A 24,912-nucleotide genomic window follows, 5' to 3' on the forward strand; every position below is an offset into this window, starting at 1 on the left:
TTTATTGTAACATAAAACATTATTTTGGGGGGAAATACCTGCCGTTTGTTGGTGGGTTTTTATGTGGGATTCCACTGCCTTGATTTCCATCATGCCAAGTTTGAAAGAACTTTTTGCATAAAATACACCTAAGCCTAATACTCATTGCTTTGTATCTGTTTCAGCCATGCCACAAAATTTCAGTTAAATGGCCAATTTTTGTTGAATTTTTGCACTTCCCTATGTGACAGCAAGCTAGCACACATTGCATCCTCTGTTCTGAGCACATGACTGCTGCTGGTTCCGCTTTCCTGACCTGCTAGACGTATTTTAGAAAACAGATGTTACATTACATCAGAAAAAAACAATTCATAAACTCCTACTGTTTCTGTATTTCTTTTTAAACTTTTGAAAGATTGATTTAAAGCACTGTAGTACCAATTAAATAAATGAATTCAATGCCTTTTAAGACTTAGAAAGAAAGTTCATTATCAATTAGTCTGCCAAATATTATCTTTTAATAAAATATTTAATATTTTATTAAAAGGTCATAAAACATTATATAAACTTCCATTACAAGTTTTCCAAGCCCAAGGCAATGTCCTCAAATAGCTTGTTTATAACCATATGACCCAGCCCTGTCTTATTATTAAAAAATGTTAATAAAAACATATTTCATTATACTATTTTAAGGGGGCAGAGAGGGAGGATTAACTACTACGGACTTGAGAGTGTGATTGAATCTCAATAGCGACAAGTTAACTCTCTCGATGACACATCGAGAAAAAGGATCCACACACTCCGATCCAAATTCGCTGCCTGTAAGCCGACAACTCAGAAAGGCCAACCCTCCTCAGCCAGACGCTGTGGGGAAGTTCAGTTAGCGAATAAAACACACACCAGCTCCGGCCAAGACTTCTGACCTGTCAAAGCACCTCGTAATGTTCTTACTGACCTCAAAGCAACAAAAAGAGCAACCCTGTGCATTACAGCGGTCTCAGGCGGGCATTAGAGGGCTGCTCCGACCAGGAAGTTAAGAGGCTAGTGGCAGGGAGCAGGAGCACCCGAGTTTAAGTGAATTAAGAAAACTAAGTCGTGTTTAGCCCCGGCATGAGTCCATCTCTCCTTGTTGGAGGGCATAGTGCCTGGGCTGCCACCTCGTAATAGCATTAAACACCTCCCAAAGTGATGTTTGGGAGCGAGTACACCACAAGCAAAAAGGCTGTGAAAGAGCTGCTTACAATAGAGGACTGCACTTGGACTTAGAACAAAAAAATGGTTGGGGGGGGGGATTAAAGAGAGGTGGCAGGAGGGATAAAGAGAGGACAGGAGGCAGAGAGGAGAGGTGGCAGGTGGAGGGAGGTTGATTAATGGCAGGTCTTTTTTGCCTCTCTGTCTTCCCCCCCTCCTCTCCTTCAGTACTTCCTTTAGGGACCCCACAGACCTCCTCCAGCATCCTGCTCCGAAGCCCTCCGTGAGATCTGCAGTCGGGGTCCATCCATCAACCCCGCTCCCATCCTGAAAGCATGAAGGAGCCAGCCACAACAGAGAACCCCTCTCCCCTCTGTAGTAACCCTAACCCAGCCTGTTAACACAGACGCTGTCTGCTCTCTCTGTCCTCTCTCCACCACAACGGCTGCTAACAGTCATTTTTTCAATGTTGACTTAAAGTTAAGTTTCTCCGACAAATGCCTACGAGCATATCGAGAAACCCTGAACGACCCCGTCTCCTAGAAATTATTAAACTGCTTTCTTCATTATGTTGTTGTGGCAACATAATCACTGTCTGTTCAGAGACAAGGTTTCTTTCAGGGAACAAAATACTGCGTTCATGTACTGTGTATGCGTTGCAAGGAGGTAGTATGAGAGGGATGAAGCAGGACCATGAGACCAGAACTTCAGGTTCGCCTTCAGACTCGGATCTTTGGTTAAGGTACCACAAGCCTTTTGGTCAAGGTTAGAGTCATGATTTCATTATAAATAAAGTAAGTTGTTTTAGGATTAGGCAACAAATGCAGAGATCATGATTTTGGTAAAATGTAAAAAAAAAAAAAAAAGGTAAGAAATGTATGCGGTGGTCACTATGAGTGGGTATTGTATTGCAAGATTTTGGCAAAATACGATCTTAATGAGCAATTTGCCGAAAAATTCAGAGTCACCATTTTTGCTACATCACAGATACGTAACTAGCAGCATTTCCTCATTATGTTGATAAAAATTGCAATTTTCCTGGCTTAACGTTTCCCACAAAATATATTTGCTCTATCAAATAAGTTGGATTTAAATGTAATTTCTAGGAGACAAAACTGCGTTGAAAAGTTTTTTTTTTTTTTTTACAATGATACAAAGCACTGAAAATATTTTTTTGAAAAATTGATGCTTGTGCTGATGCAAGCTTTGAGACTTTTTTCCAACCTTTCTTTGAGGAATATAAACATGTTCTTACACAAAACCCTTTGTGACCCTCTGTTTAAAAAAAAGAAGCTAAACATCTCATTTGCTGTCTCACAATCAACCGTACAAAAACTTTGAAACTAAATTAAATAATGTATAAAACTGGCTTCACAAAATGCAAAACAACAAGAACAAAAAATTATACTGTGATTGCAAATGCAATTTTGGTGGAAATTTTGATTTTTGCATTTCATATTCTCTTAAAAATATATGAAAATGATGAGAATGGGATTTTTGCTGGGGTCTGTACCAAACAAGCACGTTAACTTGAGTCTGGAACATGATTTGTAGCTCAGTGCACATCAGCACCACAATGCTTCATATGTAATAGCATGTTGTGAAACATTTTACCTTTATCAAAAAAAAAAAAAAAAAAAGCAGCTCCTGCAATTTGCATATTGCACTTGGCCATATTGCAATTTCACAAATATTTTGCTAATTTGTGCAGCCTTTATTTAAATCACAAACTCAATTCAGAAAAGAAAAAGTAAAAATAAATGATGATGACAAATAATTCAATGAAACTCCTGAAGAATGATTTCCTGTCTATCAAATGAATCAAATAATCGACTTATCCTTTCATTACTAAACTCCACCATTCCGACTTTAATTATATACTTTGGAAAGTCAACCTGTGGAGTTTCCAAATCAACCTGATGGCATCATCTTTAAAGCGACAAATGGCTAAAGCACTCCACTGCAGGACTGGACAGGACCTATGGGCTCTGTACATGTTTCAGTACACATTTCTGTTTACACTGTACTCTGTCAGGGTGGTTAAACAGGGTATGTAGTCATCAGGCCATCTCTTTGATGCAAGTACAAAAGCTGCCAAGCGGATGTGAGCTAGCCCCCGCCACCACCACCACACATCCCCGCCCCCAGCCCAGCGGCCAATCCTCTCCTCTGACTGAGCAACACACACAAACAGAGACATAGAGAGCTGAGCGTAAGCATCTGGATAACACAAATGAATTCTATTTTCTGACGGCAGACAGACGGACCTGCCGGACGGCCGCCGCTAATCTGCCACCTCCTCCTCCTCCTCCTCCCAGCACCACCTATAATCCCTGACAGAGAGACAAACAGTGAGAAAGAAAGAGTTTAGGACAGTGAGAGAGAGAGGGACGCTTGCGTAATGGTAAAAATAGGCTTGATCGTATCCCCGTGCCTGAAATGAAATGGACTGCCCACTGGCTAAATAAACACTTGTTGGCCACTTTGCTAATGCTGCTCAACACAATGGAAGACGGATGATGTTACATTCATGCTCTCAGCTGCCTTGTTTGATTTGCTGGCACAGCAGATTGTATATAGCAGAAGAAATAATAAACTTTGCAGTGCGATGAAAGCTGCAGCAGCGTAGGTCTCACTCAAGTCTCTTTCGGTGACAGAAGACTCGGCCGCGAATGAGAAAACACACGGCGAGAGCCATATTTCATCCAATTAAGTGTAACTGACTTGTAATTTAGCCCAATCTCCTGTGAGTTTGTGTGTGACCCTGCCACAGTAGTGCAAGGGGAGTGGATGTAAAGATGAGGTGTATGAGTGTGTGTCTTGTGTGCTACAATATGTGCTTTGTATTCATTGCAGATAACAGGAGGCCGTTGGAGGAGAGAAAACAGCAGCCATTGATTTTGTGTGCTGGGCAGGCGTTTCTCCATTCCAGAGTCTGGTCGATACACACACCGAGAGCAGGGAGCACTGGTGGGGTGAGGGGGCTATACACCATTCTGGACACTGCGCGCGCACACACACACACACACACACACACACAAAAGCAGTCAGCAGCAAGTGGACACAAGGTCTGTCAGGTAATCACGGCTATCTTATTACGTGCCTGCTCATTCACAAACACACACACGATCAGAAGCGAATACCACCACTTTGCAAAAACAAGCCTGAATGAAGGCGAAATGAACAAATGGGACTCAATAAGGCAATTTCTTTACTGTGAGTGGGGCAGCAGAGGGGTGGGGGGGCATGTTTCAGCATTAAATCCTTTATCAAGTAGCCGGCAAATCAAACATTGATTTCCATGAGCCACTGTGCTGAGGGCAATAAGGATCTCCCTCATCAACAGAGGCAGCGCGGCCACACACACACACAACAATAAGTACACAAACACGCCGACAGCAGGCACTAAATGAACTTTATGCTGAATAGTAATTGCAGCAAATCTTAATGGGAAAAACATTTGAGAGGTTATTGTGTTTGGTGTTGGCCTGGTTTAGAGCCAGAGGGGAACGCCGGTCAGCTCTGATCAAAGACGCATCGCCTCGGCTGGACGTGCGGCCATTAGAGGGAAACACTGACAAATACGACAGGTCAGCTCGTGTTAAGGTTTAATGAGACGCAGGAAAAAATAGCAGTTTTTACTAGAATAGCTTCAGTTCAGCATTTCTTTACTGGCAACTGTGTTGTCAAAAACACAGATTATCGATTCTGAATATTTGTAACTGTTTCAGTACTCATTTTTCACAGTATTTATACACCAGTATCAGCTGTGCTTTCTTACTGTCTGACATTATTAATGTTTATAATAATTCTGCTTTTCTCTGCTACTAATCAAGAAAAAAGTCACTGCTATCTTGTTATAGACTTGCTACATTTATAAAAAAAATAAATAAATAAATTATGAAAATCTAATCTAAATCTAATCTCAATTTTCCCAATGGTATCAAAAATGGTATCGAATCATGATAATTTTCAACGTACTGCACTGAAGTTAGAAACTATACACGACTGGTGATTACTAATTTTTGGCACGTTTTGCCACATGAGTGTTTTCATCTGTTTCCTAAAAAAATATTGCAGTCTATAAAATAAAATGTTAAGTCATCCAGAGAGTAAAAAACTCTTTTAACAGCACTAATTTGTTGTTGATGCTTGTTATTTGTTGAACACCAGCTGTTCATGAGTAGGTGCATGATCATTAGCATAACTGACACCCTTACATTTTTATAAAGCTACCTTTTCTGCTCCATTCATGGGAAAATTTTAATTAAAAAAAAGTCACCTAAAAGGTAACAAAAAAATTTACACTGTTGTGAGAAATCAGATAAAAAATACTGTTACTTGTAGCAACAGAGGACACCAAACAACTTCAAAATGTCACTACATCTGATCACGTCACTGCAGAATCATGGCTAAAGGAGTGGCTTGGCATGAAGTTACATGTTAAAAAAAGTCCATGACCTCAACATAAGCTGGTCAGGGGGAAGTGACATAGAAAATACATCCAGTAAAGGTGATGTTTTATTATCGGGTGCAAAGAGGAAACTCCCCTGGACAGTTTTGCATAAAGACAATAATGCAGCGTTTCCAGCTGCGTTAGTGCCACAGAAAGTTGGTGTTTTAAGCCAAATGATCTTTTCTTGACCATAACCAAGTGATCATTGTGCCTAGACATGAAAACAACTTAATCACAGCGCTGCTGAAGTGTAAAGTTTCACCTTTTCTGCGCAATAATGTAAAAATGTAGCCTTTTTATGGTTTGCAAATTCATACAATACCAAGGTTTATTCTGGCAAATGGGTTGGAATTTTCCTACCAACGACTTAATTGTACAAAAAATGTTGCAAATATACCCCAAGAAAAAAAGAAAGTGGTTGAAACACTCAATAAATTGGCCATGATGCACCGTGGTATTTATTTGTTTTTAGTTTATTTAGGTTTCATTCCAATTAAGGCCTTCCTTCTCTTCCCTGCCTTTGTTAGTGCATTGCTACAATTCTTTGTCTAAAACCATGTAGATGAATAGAATAGTTCTCAGAAATGTAAAGTGCACATGTGCAACAAACAAAGCAGGGGCCCATGCGTAAAAACATTGCTACATAGCGCAACTAGTGGTCAAAAACTCCAAATGGTGCCTTTAAAAACAAATCTGTTTGTGTGAGTGGTTCCTGCATAAGACTCATGTCTCATGTGCTACAAAAAAAAAAAAACATTACTAATCCATCTGTCAAACCCAGAGATACAAAAGCATCAATAAAGTGTTTACACAACGTCCAAAACACGATTGGATGTAAGAGCATCAAGCTGAAAAAGTCACATCCTGATTTAAACTCCACTGAGCACACTAGGTCATTCTCAAACCAGCCTGCTCCCATGAAATTAAACTGTTGTGACATTTTAAGCTGTTAGCTGAGAGCCAGTCAGAGACAGAGGATGACGAACAGGCACACACGGAGGAACACAGAAACATACGCATGTAAAAGATACACGCACAGGGAAGCAAAATGGAAAAACAGGCTCAGGAAATTGGCCAGTTCCTGTATAAGAGAGGTAGAGAAGGAAAGAGATGGTAGGAGGGGAGGGGGGGGGTCAGATGGAAGAAAACAAGAGACAGAGAGAGAGTGACAGAGAGAGACAGACGACGTGGCTTATGTAACTTTAGTGTCACTGTTATTTAGTTTTTCAGACACACCGACATGTCAGATTATCAAGAGTTTCCACTAATTATTAAAACCTCAAAGTCGTCTGGGGAAACAGTCCCATGTTACGATGAGTTTTAGACTTGTCAGGATGTGGTGGCATGAACATTATGTGACAGTTTTTATATTTTCACATACACGAGCCACATTTATCACAAGTGTGTTAATTTGCGAGACATTTATTGACATAAAACAGAAGATGTATCCGTGTGAACGCTAGAAAAAAATGCTCAAAATAGTTGTGTATTTGCATCTCTGATTCCTTCTCATACGAGTGGCAGCCAGCAACAGTTGCTCTCTGTCTTTTCTCAGCAATGTCCCTAAAGATAAATAAAGTTCTACCTTATCTTAATGGCCTTCCCTCAAGATATGATATGGTATTTAAGGCAAAGGAGACCAGCTCCATTCATAACCTCTTGGATCAAAGATTCGACGCAGACAATAAAAGAGAACCTCTGAGCAGAAATCAATTATAAATTGCCAACGTGAATCACAAAATGGACACAAGGACAAAGCAACTAAAAGTTTGATGAATACTAAAATCTTCTCCTCTTTTAACAACATTTTGAGTTTATACAAATTAATGCTTGGGTTACTTGCCAAAATTTTACTGTGATAGTGACCCTGAATAGGAATATTCAAGGAAACTTTAAAAATGAATGAATGATGTAGGGCACTTGTAGAATGCAGACCAAACCCCTAAGCCAAATGTAGTAATGGGGATCTGCGCCAAAATTTCATGGGTTCTTCCTTGGCCCATGCTACATCCTTCCACCAAATTTCATAAAATCGGACCCGTATGTGTTTCCATAATATCTGCTGACAAATGAAGAGACTGAACCAAAAACTTAACCTCCTTGCCAGAGGTAATTAACCAATATGAAGGCTGCACAATTAATCGAATATTAATCGAGATCATGATTTTGGCTTGGACATGATCGGCTGCAATATTGACATTTAAAATACATGTTGCGTTCACAGAAAACTCTGCTGCATGTCAAATCAAGTGCTTTCTAATCTAACAGACAGCCTCCACTTTTAAAGCACTGTCATGCCACTGTGTGTGCACCCTGAAGCAACAACCTGAAAAAAACTTCCCTGAATGTCGCAACTGCTCACGGGCAAAACAAAAATCAGCCGTCATCAACCATCATCATCCTTTGTTTGCAAGTGTTTTGGATTAAGGAAAGAACAAATCACACGCAAAGTGCATGAGACTGCAAAGCAACACGACTAACTTGTTAAACCACCTGAAAACATGACAATTTAGTACGATGAGTGCATGAAGGCCAAAATGAATAACATCACTAACGTTATCTCACTGAATCAACGTCCTTGTCCAGCGTGTGATGGTACTGTGATGTAAAAAAACAAAAAAACAAAACAAAACTGCAGCGGATATCGGTCCATATGAGATACACTGAATTCAGGTGAAGAAGAACCTTAGTTTTAGTCCTACTTTAGCACAAATATTGGTAAATTAGCAGCATAACATGGAAATGTAAGCAGCGCTCTATTTATTTATATGTGACAGTACAATAAAAACATTTGTCCCTGAAAACAATGAAAAACCTTGATTGATAACTGTGATCTCAATATTGATTCGAAAAAAAAATTTGTGATTATCATTTTGACCATAATCATGCAACTCTCGTGTGCCTGCAGATTGTTTATTCAGAGCTGAAACGATCGCTAGATATAATATGACGATAAACATCTTGGGGTTTTGAATTCTGGTTGGACAAAATGAGGATTCTGAAGACATCCCTGAGACGTTTTTCCGGACATTTTATAGGCAAAAGGATTACTCGATCAATTGAGAAAATAACCAGCAGATCAATCCCATAATGGAAGTAATTGGCAGTTGCAGGTCTGGGATGATTTGTCAAAATGTGAGCATGAGGATGTTAGAATGAGGATAATTTCACCAATAACCCCTGGCTGTTTCACAATGTTTACAGCATTTGTGAGGGCGGAAGGGAGCATGCGGCATTTTCATTGTAATGTTGTTTTTCAGAAAAGGTTTTGTTTGTGTAAGGTAGCCTAGCCAGACCAGTCCTTCCCCTCACCATACCTCAACTGAATAAACTTTAACCTCTGTGGCCCGCGGAGCATGACAGATGACCCTGGCTGAAATCTGAGCCTTTGGCTTTCCACTCTAACGTGAAACCAGACAGACACCTGACCCTCCGGATTCTCGCTGATGCATGTAGACACACAAAACACACTGATATTGGCACATACACAAAACACACAGACTTGCATGTAGACACACACACAAAACACACAGTCAGAAACACCTGTTCAGTCCACATAGACATGCACTAAAGCACACACGGGACACAAACAATTCAACAGTAGCATAAAGGCGCTTTCAGACTCACACAAAACCTGCACTCAAGTGAGTCTTATGTATCATTATCCTCATACACAGAAGCAGTTCTCACTTTAAACAAGCATTTCTCAACATGAGCAGCAGATATTACTATGGCTCTGTCTATTGTATCTGCTGCAGTGGGCGAGTGTGAGTGTGCCTGGAGAAAGTAACAAAAGACACACAGTAAGTATACACTGCTCATATTTCTCCAGCAGACGTGTCGACTCTTTGTTAAACGACGGACAGAGTCGAAAAAGAAAGTATATTGCAAGCAGAGAGGGGGAGGCGGAGGAGGCGCGTGAAGTGAGACTACTGTGTTTGCAACTCTCGATACATTTAAAAAAGTAGACTCCTTGTGTGGCTGTGTTTGCATATGTTCATCTGTATGTGGCTTTGTGTGGGTGATAACCTCAACATAAATTGTGAGATTGAGAATTCTGAAAAACAAACACGTAAAGACAAAGTCTGGTGATTATTTTACAGTCAGACACCCCAAATCTGCCAAATCAATATTTGAGCACTAACTGGTATACATCCAGAGAATCCGGTATTAAAAGCTCTTGGTCAGGTTCTTCGGGTTTTTATGTGTTCAACATTTAAAGTTTGGACAGTGATGGAGCTCTATAGCACAGAGAAATAAGCTTCATCAGGCTTTGGCTAAACAGGAAATATGCAACATATATCCTCATACAACGCTTAATATGATATCCCAAGAATCTCCACCCAATAAATAAAGACCCTTCCAATTAGGTTAGGTGTAAAAAAAAGATGGTTGGGCGTTGTCATTTTATGTATCTGACGTGTAGTTATGAACTTGTAAAATAACTCAAAGTTCCCTTGATTTTGAACAAGACACAAACACTGGTCTCCTGGGGTAGAGTCCTGTGTTTGTTTGATCAATCCAACACCCCAACCTGTGTTCTAAAGAGGACTTTTGCCATTTATACTACTTCCTTCTTCACTCCCGTCAGTGCATTGGTCACGTGATCACAGCTTTCACAATTATGAGAGTTACCTACAAATTACTGACTCATGCTTATGTGGGCACACAAATTGTGGTGCATTTCTTTCATAGGTAAACATACCACCATTAGAACGGCTCGCAATGTGTTAGAAAGTATATATCTATTTATTGTTAGTTTTTGTCTTTTTATGGGAAATGATACAGTAACTGACAGTTAGTTTGTGAATATAACATTTAATTGTGGCCCCTCCCCCTACACTGCTTGTGAGAACACTGCAAGCTACTATTGTAAGAACGTTACATTTTTTGGGATGGAAAAGCAGATATTTAAACAAGCTTACTTAACTAACTGCTGTCACCTAGGCAAACTCAGCACTGCTCTTCATTTTCTCCTTCACTCTTCACTACCGAAAGTAAAAGCCAACCCCAGATTTCCTTTCATTTCCTAAACAAGCTTTATCTACTTGGTGTTTCACCTCATTATATTTGCATATTTTTTTGTTTGCCTGTTTTTTGACATTTTGTCAGCGATTTTCAATTTTACACACCACTGCCAAAATGTTGCAGGCCTACAAACATCCCGACAACAGCAAAATAAGAAGAAAATACGAAGAAGGTTGAAAAATATATCATTCACGCATGATTCCAAAATTAAATATTGCGTTAAATTATAAGTACAACTTGTCAAAACTCAATGCAACTGTAATGCTGTGTTAGTGTTATTGCATGATGACAAAAATATTTGTTTGCCATGATTATTGTGATGGATTCTAAACATTTCACATGTAAGTGTTATTCAGTTGCAATGTTGTTGTTAGTAAATCAGATTCTGAGGGCTCAGCGCTGTATTGTACTTCTTACAATTTTCTTTCTATGAAAATTTTTTGCACTGGGCAGGGGGTAATTAGGTGGAATAAATATGTCAAGGGAGTACATTATTGAAAACTATTTGAGAACCACTGCATTATGTGAATGGACTGCAGAATGTCCCTATCTACAGTCTAAATGCATGTCTATACATATGTAAGCATGTCCTTTTCCTTTTCACAGTTCATTATGAGCAGCCACTTCACCGCTGGCTGCTGTGTAACGAGGAGCAGCAGCAGCTCCCAGCTCATTGTGGATCCACTCATCCTTCTCTTCTCTGAACTACGTCCATAACGGCTGCTGGACCTCACCTTCCACTCCATTCTCTGCTTTCTCTGTTTTTCTCCCCCAGCCTCTCCTCGCACTCACCCCTCTCGCCCCGCAGCTCTCATTCCAGCCTTGTTCTCCCTGCAGCCCCCTGAGGTGCTTCTTGAAATCCATCCTATCTCTTTTCCTTCCTCTGGACACAACAGAAAGGGTACATGGAGTAATAACATGGAGCAGCAGGGGTGGGATGGTCCTGCAAGGTTATTAAGCCCCACACACAAACGCACGGCTCGCCACAGGGCCACTGAGATGCAGCCCCAGGAGGCTGGGGGCCATTTCTGTCTGTGTGTGTGTGTTAAGACGGTGTTTTATGTGTTCATGCTGGTAAAGGTGAATGATGAGGCCACCCACCTTTTACTGGCACAAACTAGTGTCCACTTGATATTGTTTTCTGAAGGCCAATATCCACTACTACATCTTTTCAGACCGAGCTGCAAGCATATGGTGCTTTGTGTTGTTAGTTAATATCTTTAAATTGGATCATATTCATGCTGGAAAGGATCCAAACTCTGCAGATCTTCTAAAACAGTGTTTTTACAGCCTCTTCAAACAGCATTTGGGCCACCATGAAATAGCAAAACTCTCCGCTGAAACCTAAACAAATTCAATTCATTTAAGTGGGTTAACAGCTCCTCGAGGCTGAGTGAGACATGTTTCATTGCAGGTTTTACAGACTGTCAGCCCCTGTAGCTGGCTGAGTAAAAAACAAAACTCCCACATCAAGCTGTAAAGAGTTCTTTGGTTTCATTTCTCAAATAAAATAACACTGTACATGGGAGTACTGGTGGAGTCAGATGTAAATGCAGCATTAGATTGACCTGGAGTGTAGGAAGAGGAGAGGTCCAGTTGTAACTAGCTCTGTCTTTACAGCAATGAGGATAAAGGCTCTTTAAACAGGATTTGGCCTGACCCACCACTCTGTAGCTGGGAGCTGATACAGCAGCGCTCGGCCAGTGGTGGATCATTTTTCATCTCCAAATCTGCTTTGGCATGGTCAGTGCCAGTGTGTGTGTGAGTGTGTGTATTTCTAGGAGGGAAGGCATGGCACATACACAAAATATGCCGGGACTCTGAGAGAGAGGAGGGGGAGGGAGGGGGGGGGCTGCCAGCCAGGGTGCATTGTGGTTCGTCTCTTGTGTTTTTTTATTGGTGCTACTCTGACAACACGAGGCTGGGTCTTCCCTCACTGCTCAGCTGAGCAATCAGGTCACCTCATCTTGACAGACACAAACACACGCGTACACAGACGTAAACACGCAGAGACATGCACACACGCGCGGACACACAGTACATGCCGCCCGCAGCTGTTGCCAATGATGTCAGTCCTGATTTGGCCAAACTAGCCTTTTGTTTCACAGCATGAACACAGAACAGAGAAGGAGGCTTCATTTGGCAGTACAGCAAGAGTGTTTCTGTCTCCTCGAAAATTGTTTGGATTAAGGATTAGCTACCGGTTGCTAGCATCAAAGTCTGGAAGTAGAACAAAGACAGTTTTTGTGCTGGGATGCTTAATAGTTTAGAAAATTGACAATAACTTTGATAATCAATTAATTGTGTAGTTAATCATTATCCAAAATCACACTTTTTCAGACTTTTTATAGATGAAATTATTATTATGAAAATAATATCTTTGCAGCCATATATTGTTTCACAGATCCACGGCAAAAGAAAATTATGATTCAATGAACCATTTACAGACACCTCATCTTAAAGAAAAATTGATGCAAAAGCACTTCACAAGCCATTTTCTTATATGAACTAAGGAGATTTTTTTCCCCACATGTTGCACATAACAGGAGATTTTCTCTAGCCCTTTTTACACAGAGATCATGCTACAGAGTCTCTACAAAGTCTCCTCCTAACACCACCTTTGCATTTTTAAAAAGAATCAAAAAATGGCAGTCCACTCCAGCGTGATTTTAGAAAGCATGCCGGCATGGCAGAAGCAAGAGAGGCGAGATATTAAACACAACAGCATCAGCCTCTATTCTGACATATAACATATGTGCCACAGCGCTTTATAAACAATAGCAATGGCAATAACAATCATGTAGCATCTCTGTTATACAGCAGTTGTCTCCTCCTAGGAGCTTCTTCACCTTATTGGTTTCCCAATTCATGGGGATTTTCTGCCGCTGTTCTTTTTTTAAATTTGCTGCTAATTGCTGCTCTACTGCAGTTGGTCGCACAAAAAACGCGTTGTCAAAATCTTACACCCCTCCTGCCAGCTGTCCCTTTTATACAGACACGGCTTCTGCGCTGTTACAACCTCTCGTGCTGGCTTATGGCGAAACAACTCCTCCCATTCTGACATCATACCTTTTACACAAAACGGCGAGGCAGCATAATGCTGCAATATTTTCGCCTTCAGCAGGCAGTATAAAAGGGGCTTGTGTCAGAGTTGTTCTCACTGACTATAAATACTCAGTTTGGTTACCGTGAGGTTGGCGCCTGGGTAGAGCGTTAAGGAGACAGGACATGATGCAGATTACGCAATTACTGGTCCTGTAACCAGGTTGTAATTTGGTTATAAAGAACAGAGTCTCTTGTTATTCCTTTAATTTGTTTAAGGACCTCAACTTCGGCCTTTACCAACATAAGTTCCTATATTGTCATTTTCTAGTATACATTTTTGATACCATCTTTTTTTTTTAAAAAATTACCCATCTTTTCCACCCTTGGATGTTTTTTTTTTCAATATTTCGCAAATTGTATGATAGAAACGTCATCAACACACGCACTTGCACACTTTGAATATTCTAGACCTCATCTATCTACCTCATCATCTAAGAAAAGTTAAGGTTTGCAGTGCATGTGTAAAATAAATTATGTTTCAGGTATTTTCAGATTCAAAGTGGTGAGCATCAAGTTATATAAATGGTAAAAAGTGAACAGAAGGAACAAACAAACAACATAATTTCACACCAACTTCTGTAAATTGTCAAAAACAAACAAAACATAAAAAAACAAGCTCTTGATAATTGCCGGACTCCACAGCAGGTTACTGACACCTCACTGTAATGAGTTTTTCAAAAACTTGAGAAGTACAACACTGATTTAGTATAACACAAAGTTGGAGACCGCTGCTCTAGTCAAACACTCTCCTCTACCCCCTTTCTCCAACACAAACACACACACACACACACAAAAACACTCTCTGCCTCCAACCCCCTGATGTCTGTTGGCAGAACTGTCTGAGGAGCTTAATTGGTACTTTCTCATTTTTTCCTCTTTCTCTCTCTAACTTTGTCACTCTCTCCCTCAGCTGTGTGTGTGTGTGTGTGTGTGTGTGTGTGCGCGCACATGTGTATATGTCTGTTACAGTGTAGAAAAAGCACGAGTGTCTGTGTGTTTTCATGGCACGAAGACAAGAGCGTGGGTGCCACTAAATGAGACAGAGGCCGAAGCAACTGCACACTCTGTGGCAATGTGATTGGGCGAGCCAACTCGGTTAACCAAATCTTGGAATGAGCTTTGACTGACGAAGGCGCGCACACACATGCAAGTACGCACACACACATGCACAAACAAGTTGTCCCGGTGCCCAGGCAGCTTTCCTGCTGCCGATAATGAGGAGGTTTGGAGATGTGCATTTGTTTGTGCGGATCTAAAACACACACTTTAATGGCTAACTCGATGGCTTTAACATGCTGCCAATCACACATCAGTCTCAGTCAACAAAAATTCTGCTTACTTTCAAATTTGTGTACTTTTGTTACTGCACACTCAGAAACGCAAGCGGTGTCACATATCATACCTGCTGACATGAGATACAAACATAGCATGAGACACTCTTCTACTGAGCTATTATGCTGTCAGTGACATTTTCGGAAATAATCCTACTTCTCCTGACATTTCATGCAGCGGCTGGTTATATAGTGCACACTGCTGTACGAGCAGCCTGCCTCTTGATCTGAGATGTGTTTCGTGGAAGCCCGGCAGCCAGGGCTGCTTGTTGGAGCAATGATTTGATTAGGTTTGCGCTGATTACGGTCTTGTTGGTTACAATATACGGCTCTATCAGAGGGAGCAGGAGGGGAGAGGAGGGGAGGGGAGGGAGTGATTGAGAGCGGGATTGTCAGTTTGTCAAGCTGTCAAGAGCAATGCTGCATTGTGTTTAGCCGGGGTGTGCGTGAGTAGCCGAGCGGAGATTCAAAATGAATCAGCTGATATCAAAGAGTACCAGCGAGGATATTAATACAAATCTGTTAGCAGTTATCAGCACTCAGGAGAGCGATACGATGCTGTGCGAGGAGAACTGGCCCCTTTGAATCGCATCACGGCAAAAAGGAAAAAAAGGAGCAGTACATCTGGACGGCTCCCATTTCACAAACAACGCTATCGCAGACAAACACTTTTAACAGCAAGTGCCTTGTCTTGGCATTGTCCTCGAGAGCTGTAGACTTTGCAGCGCAGCGGCGCAGCAGCTCAACCGTGGTGTGTAATATTGGCTGAGAACAAATAATCTGAAAAGCCTCAAATGCCCTCTGCCTTTGTAAGCTTTATGAAATATTAACCAAATTAATCTACAGTCTTTTTTTTTTCCTCCAGAGTACATACTGTGCTGCGACTGATTCACTGTACACCAACAATCATCCCTGAGATTAATTCTAAGAAATGCAGCTAACATTTTTGATCTCTAAAAGCTGGGGACAAGGTGTAATTATTCCCTTCCATATATTGTGTTTTCTAATAATTAGGTCTGTGCAAGTGAGCACTGACAGCCACAGAGCCACAGGAGTCTCTCCACACGGTTTTATTCCTGACAGCAAGCGTGCTGGGTGGAACACGTTATTATAACATTACGGGGCTTAAACAGAGAGAGCAGCACAGCATCTGATCCGAGGTCAGATTCGTGTCGTACCTCGTGAAAGATATTTTTAAAGACCGATATGATACCCTGTTTAGTAAAGCAATTTCTAGAGGCCTCAAGGCAGAACAAAAGGGCAGAGTTCACGGAGAGCAGAAAGAGCTTCACTCCAAAACATGTGACCAGAAAATGAGGGGCCGCGAAGTAAAATAGAAAATCATTTGAAGGGATTTTATAGATTGCAGATTTAATGTCCGTCTGATGGAAAAGGAGAGAGAGAGAGAAAGAGAGAGGAAGAGAGAGAGAGAGAGATCAAAATTAATCCTCTTAGCTGTTTGTTTGGTAATCTGATTTAGTCTGATTTTTAGGCTGCTATCTCTGGTTGTGGTTACTGATGCTGTCTCTGGATTGACCACAGCCATTTTCACCTTCAACGCCCCCCCTCCAGTATATCAGAGTTTGGCATATAAACAAAATATCGGTATATAAACCCCTGGCACAGTTGACCAAATCCAGCAATATGTCTGCTTATGAAATGATTCCCCCATTCTGACATTGCTCCAGAGAGGCACACTAAGGCTGTCCCTGCTCCAAATAAATGACCTACTTTGCACATTAACACACATTTACATGGAGGCAAAATCCAGGGCAGCTTCATAGTTTCTGTTGCCGGCACAGACACTTTTTGCTTTACGTGGCACCGCTCCAATTCTTAGAAATTTTGTTTTCTAATTCTCCTGCCATCTTTTGAGAGGATCACTCAAACAGCACACTTGAATGCAGACAGGTTAAGCCATACTTCCTTTCAACCTAACTGGAAAATAGGTGCGTAATATGTGCCAGATTCTCCAGCAGAATTGTGCTTTTGTCGTGCGAGCGTGTTAAAGGAAGGTGGCACAGAGGCCCACCTAAGGTGCTCCCGGCTCAGGCAGAGCTATTTCCAGACCACCAGCCCCTCCTGTCTCCTCCACCTCCACCTCTGGTGGGGAAACCACACCACTGCACAGGCCCCAGTCACAGACATGACTCAAGAATGGATCCATTATTCACAGAGGCTGTTAGGGGACTAGCACATGAGGGTGGGATGTGGATAGTGGATCACGAACACTCACTTTTACTTAACTTAGAACTGCTCGAGCAAGCAAAACACATTATGAGAGTTAAGCATCTTTAACAAAACAAAACAGGTAGCTCAGCAGTCCGTGTTTCATTAGACAAGTACAGTTAAACAATGTCATATAAATATCCACAGCGTGCTTTGACTAACGTCAAGTGATTCAAACAGCTCCTAACAGAGCGGATTTGCCACTGTGTCCATGTGCATGCTCCATGCTGAAATGATATGCGTGAACTATCAGGGGCCATGTGACTGCGCGCACACAAACACACACACACAGTGAGACACACAAGACGAAGCAACACAATAGCGCAATGAAAGTCAACACAGCTTTAGACACACACGTCATATCAAGTTCAGAGAACGCTTGACAGCACAACACAGGTCCACACAACCCGACATGGATGAATGTGTAAGTGCTCACTCTCTTTCTCAAACACACACACACACACACACACACACACACACGCACACGCACACGCACACAGACGCACACAGACGCACACAGAGGCCAGATTGTATATGAGTTTGCTCACGGACCATGATAAGAAAATGTGGTAAATGCGTAATCTGATATGCATGACTTGAGGTTTCTCTCTGCCTTTCTTTTCCTCTTGGAAATCGCAGGTTGCATCCATAATTTACACCAGCCTCCGTCTGTTTCTCTCCTTTCCACTCTGCTCCCTCCCTCTTCTCTCTCTCTCTCTCTCCCTCCCTCCATCTCCTCTTCTCTCTCCTGGCAATCTGGCTTTTGCAGCTTGGCTCATTAGCATATTGCAGAATGTGCAGATGTCACCAAAAATTATTCACCTTCCAGCGCTTTGATGCCGTTTCACATGTATACAAACTACACTGTCGACATTTTGCGCAGCCTCCCAAACAAAAGCAGAGGGACATGGTCTCCTTTTATTTGGATGTGTCAGGGGCCACAACGGGACATCCTTTTTTCCGATGTCTCCTCACATCCTCGTTCACCCCAATTACATCATCAATCACGTCATTCAAAGGTTTTCCGACAATGTGATGACGACTGATGGAGTGTTTCTTCACAGGCAAGGTTTAAACGAACACTTAATATTCATGCAGTCTGAGGGGTAACTGAATACATAATATTCATGCTGTTCAAAGGCTAATTGAACGCAGACTTCATGCATGTTTTTGCATCAAATGGAGTCAGTTTATGCAGAGGCCAGCAAATGACTGGAAGGTGGGGATCAACAGTTGTCGTCCTCCTGGAGATTGATACTGATAGAGGCAGATCAATAGCCATACATCAGTGATACGCAACTTAAGGCCCACAGGCCAAATCTGGCCCCTTATAGGGTGCGGGTTGCTCCCCCAAGCATTTTCTAATTCACAATAAAATATAGAGATTCAAATACTTTTAGTACATCAGGTGCCAGAGTGCATAAAACAGCATTAAAATTTAGCTTGATTATCAAAAAAAGGGCCAGTGGAGGATCCCCCCCACAATCCCTGACAGAGGTCTCAGCTAAGCCCCTGATGTCCTAAACTCCTAGAAATGTCCTAAAATCCTTGAAACTTCCTAAAATCCAAGATACGTCCAAGAATCCTTGAAACGTCCTAAAATTCTAGAATCCCATTTCTAGAATTTTCTAGAAAATCCCAGATACGTCCAAGAATCCTAAAAACATCCTAAAATCCTAAAAATGTCCCAAAATCCTAGAAACGTCCTAAAATCATATAAAGATCCTAAAATCCTGGAAACATCCTAAAATTTGAAAAATGTCTGGATATCCTAGAAATGTCCAAAAAAACTAGAAACACTCTAAAATCCTAGAATTGTCCTTAGATCCTACAAACACATATGGGGCTTCTGCAACTGGCCCCTGGCCTCCTGTCATTTCGCCAAAGTGGCCCCCAAGCAAAGCAAGTTGAGCATCCCTGCTACATGGTAACTCACCATTGGTTAAACACTGCTAACACCGCTGTTCAGGTTTCACATCCTGGGGACGGCCTGAAGCAGAGCCAGAAAGGTATCACCACTGTGGTATTTATGTGCAAATGTGGCTGTGTAAAAATCCTTCAATGGGCTATTTTCTAAATCGACCACATCGGGAAAAAATGGTGATATATATCGAAGCTGAGAACGACTTGGCATCACAATTTGTCTCTTGTGACTGACTGCCCTGTTACCTGACGAACACCAGCTGTCTACCAGGCAAAGAGGAAACCCGCAAAATCTCTATCCCTATCGCATAAATCATCATGTAAACATGTGCTTCTATTCAAAACAAATGGTGGTCAAACTCTCAGGGCGATCAATTCAGTGTGTGCTGACATTCATGTGGTTCAGTATTGTTCTCTGGAAGTGTTTAGTGAACAAGACAAAGCGTAGTATCTATTCCACAGGAAAATCAAAGTGCTTTTCTTTACAGATGATTTCAGTTTAAGTGTTTGGTTCCCTAAAACTAAAAAATCTGAATGTCCTTTAGGTCCGCTGAATTGAAACATACTGAAAGCACACTGTACAGCTTGATCATTCTGTCCTAGGACAAAACGTCTGTGCGTTTAGTGACTGGTGTGACACAACAAAAGACCAAATCCAAACTGCAGCCGTCTTATCTTGTTTGCAAACCCACGCTGAAGCATATCTGTATCGTCCTATGAGCTGATGCTGAACTGCTTGGGTGAAGACATAGGTGATAAATCAGGCTCCTTACCAGTTGTGGATGAGGACGTTCCTGTTTTTCCTATTAGGCAAAATCCGTTCCTTAATCCTCATCAATCACAGAGCGAGTCTAAAATGAAACAAAACAGAATGCAACGCACATCAGGGAGTGTGACAAAACACAATCTGCTTTTTAGTGATAGGAAAACAAGACTTAGGTGACATCATTTATCGAGATGTAATAAAGCACCCTGTCGTGCTTCTGACAGATTGGAAGCACATAACAAGGAGTGACAGAGCTGGAGAGAATGTGCATCTCTAATCCCCGCCAAATATGAAACATGAAATGCTTAAATGACAAATACAAGTTGATTTCTCGTCTTCCTTGTGAGTGTTTTGCGCCTGTCTTAGTTGCAGAAGCAGCTGTCTTTGAACTCTCCAGGCTCTAATCATGGAGGAATATTTCTCCTCTGCTTCTGGCTCTTCTCGAGCTACGATGAGCAGATCTCCTAATGGGACGACCACTCGCTGACTATTAATGCACCAGCTTCCTTTACAGGACTGCATCTTTAACTCACTTTAGCTCTGTGTTTGAAACTCCCACATCATTTCATTAATATTCTGCTAGTCCGCTTCCCAAAACCGTCTGGCTTACATTTTTTTTCCACATGTGTACTTGTACAGTAGGCGGACTTGAGCTATCTTCACAGGCTACAGATTGCCCCACATTTAATTACTGTTAACACCAGCGCTAGCAAGCTAAATACGCCTCCATGATTTATTCATTTTCCCCCATATTTGAGTCAAATTAAATTAGTCATATGAGTTTAATTAACTAAATATGATCTGATATTGTAATTTCACACTTGGATATGGGATACAGAGAAGGGTACTTGAGCACAAAGAAACCATGGTAAACCAGCGTTCATTAGTGGCTCTTGTGTGTAGTCATGTTGGCATTACCAACAGCAGCATTAGCTGAGTGATTGCTTCCTAATCAAGGTTTACACGCTGGGAGGTTACCTTTATTCCTAAAGAACTGGGATCACTCCACTCACACCATTATTCACTGCTCCTATTAGTCATTGAACCGAAGCTAATACAAGTAACTCCCCTCATATTTTATGGGACCTGTGCTCTGCTTGTTATTGTTACTGGAGACCACAGGACTGCAATTAAGCAAAACAACAGTTTATTCCTTCAGTTTAAAGGGCCGATTCACTTCCACCAAAAAAAAAAAAAAAATCAGGAGAAAACAAAACAACCTTCTCATTTACTGCTGGTGGTAACTGAGTCTCTATGGTTTCTGCCTCCACACCAATAAAATGTCGGTGAAAGAAATGTTGTTTGTTCAAGCATGTTCAAAGTATTATGAAGCGTAATATAAAGGACTAGTCCTGGAGTGTGAGGCTGCGTTAAATATTTCCAGTCTTCATCAATCATGAAGACATTCAAATTGTAAATCAACATTCGAATGCTGTGCAGCTTCTTTTTTCTTGTTTTGCATGTCTATTCATTCTGTTTAAACTAAATATTCATGCACAGTTGTAGAAAAATCTGAGGTTATACTAATGTTTTTTAGTATTATACTATATGTAGAATTAGATTCCAGTGGTAGCTGTGTAGCATTGTTTCTGACTCGTCTGAGCCAAAACTTTCCAATAACTCCAGAGTGTTGTGAAATCCAGAAGTCAGTTTTTTTGAAACAAAATAAATGTAATCAGTTCCAAAATTCACGTATATTTATCAGAAAAATATGCTGCTTCAGTCCATATTTATGAGCCTTGAGCCTTTCAAAAACAGAATTTTAAGCCCGGTCGCCATTAGAAAATGTTGCTACGTTTCTGAAAACCAGTCTAACAGCACCATAAATTACATTTCCTCATTAAACAAAGTTGATTTAATTTGTTTTCATGTTGTGTTTTGTCTCGTAAATGCTCTGTTTAGTTTTATACCTGTCGTACAGTGTGTGAACTTGTTAAATTTAAAAAATTAATAAAGATACTCCTGATAAATTGAATTTTGTTCAAGGATTCTTTTCAGGGTGATGTCATAAAATAAGAAAACAGACATTCGAGGCTTCATTCAAAAACCTTATTATAAGCTTTCAATGTGTTTTTAAAAAAAAAGACACTTGGTACAGCCACAATAAGATGGTATGATTAACGTTTTAAATGTCACTTTTGCAACAAAAATTCATTTCACCTCCAGAGACAGATATGATGAAACCCAGCCAAATAAAACCAAACAATGAATTGTGAATTGAGCCTTTAACAGCTTTGAAGAATTTATCTTCCCAAATGAGTTGAAAAGAGTTTTTAAAAAAAAACACACCTTTAAATATGTCTATTGGAAAACACAAAAATACTGCAAACTATGTTTTTACAAGCATTTCATATTCAACTGTTTGTAAGCACTTGCGTCAGGGGAAGGTCATCATTTCGCAGCGAATCAATGATGCTCACACATCTGAATCGCATTCAGCACAGAACCTGCTGTGAGTTTTCCTTTTTAATTGCACCTGGTAATTTCTATGCCTATGTGTCTTTTGTTGACTGAGTAGCTCTAAAGCACAATATCTAATGCTGGTATTATTTCCCACTCATACAAACGCTATATCACGGTGTTAAATGAGCTGCAGTGAGCGAAATAAAAAAGCACACAGTAATTTACTGATCCCTGGTAATGAAACATGAGGCCAGTGTGGCATGTTTTCTCACTCTCACAGAGAGGAAATATGGCTGCTGAGAGCTCCGCCGGCTTGCAAAACACTGTCACACTGCCTCACGACACACGCAGAATTATCAGAGAAAAACAAATGGAGGCATTGATTCACTAGTTGTTTATTTACAGCCCTCTCCGGAGAAGACATAAATTCCCCTGTTGAGGCTTTGTTTCCCCATCATACGACACAACGGGATGCATGAGAAGAGGGGTGAGCAGGCCACACACACACACACACACACACACACACAGCGACGGAAACACACATGTACACGCACAAACGTCTTACATCTGGATTAATCTCCAATGGGCATCGTCACAGATGCCATTAAACGTAGCAGAAGGCGAGAATCATGCAGGAAAGAGGCTGCCATCTGAATAATTTATTCAGAGGCTCATCTTGTCTCACACCAGGGGGATTTCTGCTTTCAATTTACACTGTTCCTCCTCCCCGTATTCAAATCAGAGAGCAGATTTGTTGTGATTGGCACACGGAAGGTCAACGTTAGCAAGCTAGCATCAATGCTGTCCTCAGTGGGCTGGTATGCTGGTCTATTAGCACACTAGGATGGTGCGTGTGTACGTGTGTGTGGCGCTCTTTGTTTACCTCAGTGTGCGCTGGGTGACACTGGAGAATAGGCCTGTGGAGCGCAGAGACAGCAATGTGTGTCTGAGCTTATTAGGCTGCTTTCCAAGGACACAGGAGGCTGTAGACATTACACTGGCTGGGGAAAAAACACTATAGCTAATCATAGCAGGAAGATGTTAGGACTGCAGACACGGAGCGAGGAGGGGAGGAAGACAAAAAGTACAAGAGAGAGTGAAGGATGTGGAGGGGGGGAGGAGGCGAAAAGGAGTCGCAGAAAGCAGGGATGAAGTCATGGCTCTCATGCATGTCCTCGCTCTGTGTGTCACACTGGGACTGGGAAGTGAAAGGAGAACAGTTAAGGCGCAGGTCATCTGTGACAGGATGAGCTGCCATTAGCCGAAGGCACAAGGAGAAACTGACAAGGAGGAGAAGCGGAAAAAAAAAACTCTCTCAGAGTGACAAACTGCATTTTCAAGTCCTCTGTTTGAAATTTCCAGCATCCGAGGCAGCACAAAGGATGTGTTTTGTTGTTTTGTGCTGTTGTTGTGTGATTCCTTTGGGAACGGATCAGTCTATTTCACTTTACACTGCATGTAGGCGGCGGTGTACATGCAACAGAGACAGAACATATTTAGAGAAGCAAACACTGTGTTTGTTAGAGAGGAGCTTCTCTTTCTCTGAAATGTAATCCAAACTTTAAAAAAAAAAAAAAAAAAAAACGGGTTACGAGGTTTGCTCAGGGGAAGCTGTGCTTACCAAGCAAAATGCCCTTGTCATTTCCAGTAGTAAATTGGTATGTGCTAGCTAGCACTGATGACAGGACTTGGCTGTTTCTGCCGTTACAGGCATGAATGGCCCTGTAGTAGCCGGGCACAGTGCAGCGGTTCAACAAGGCCTCTTTAACCAGCTGAATGACAGGCGAGCCGACGGGCGACGAGCCAACCACAGACATTCAGCTCTGGCTGCTGTAATGATGCCAATTCAGCCAGACCAGAGAAACCATGTGATGCGGAGAGAAAGAGAGTGGGAGAGGCGAAATCTATGAGCGCATCAACAGTTAGGTCACCAGGCTGTGTCTGTATTCCACCTCCATATGTCTCCAATTTTTGGCCATTGTGCAGCAGCGCTCTCATGTTTACTCTTTAAACACTTTTGTTGTCTTTTTGTTACCGTGGGGAGTCTATGAGTGTGCGGCGTGTTGCCTTGTTAAACTTTAAAATGTCAGCGTCACAGCCCCGAGCGTTGCGTCAGTGGCCCTTTGCGCCCTCCGCCTGGTGGAAATCTCCGTGCAAACGGAGGGGAAACTCGGCACCAGTATGACACAGCATGGAGGAATGCACCAGCGGATGTGGCTCTCTCTCCCTCTCTTTCTCCTTCTCAGTCAATCCCCGTCTCCTCCTCCTCCACCTCCTCCTCCTCCTACTGTGGGCAGGTCTATATGCACCCAGTAATTATCAAGGTTATTTTCTCCAGAGGGCCAAATCCCTGTTTATGGGCATGAGCGTGTGTCACAGGGCTCTGGCTAACAACCCACAGGACGCTGACTCTAGACAACCCGAAAAGAAAAATCTCAGCTTCAGCGACACTGCGGTTGCAAGAACCTGCTTTGCTTTTGCTCCCATTTAGGAGAAAGAAA

The 24,912-nt window shown here is 41.7% G+C and overlaps 1 protein-coding gene across 6 annotated transcripts in view; it reads right to left on the bottom strand.

The window, feature by feature from the left end:
* zmiz1a (zinc finger, MIZ-type containing 1a) overlaps nucleotides 1-24,912 on the bottom strand; it is a 127,257-nt gene that overhangs the window by 61,354 nt on the left and 40,991 nt on the right. For 5 of the 6 annotated variants that reach the window (XM_042501728.2, XM_042501725.2, XM_042501724.2 and 2 more), the window contains one exon: nucleotides 20,016-20,093. The exons of the other annotated variant lie outside the window; for it this stretch is intronic. The gene's annotated coding sequence lies outside the window, so the exon portion shown is untranslated. The remainder of the gene's footprint in view (nucleotides 1-20,015; nucleotides 20,094-24,912) is intronic. 6 annotated transcript variants of the gene reach the window in all.

Source organism: Plectropomus leopardus, chromosome 13 (assembly GCF_026936395.1).
Source record: "Plectropomus leopardus strain MGB_pleo_1.0 chromosome 13, ASM2693639v1, whole genome shotgun sequence".
NCBI classification, from domain to species: Eukaryota; Metazoa; Chordata; class Actinopteri; order Perciformes; family Serranidae; genus Plectropomus; species Plectropomus leopardus.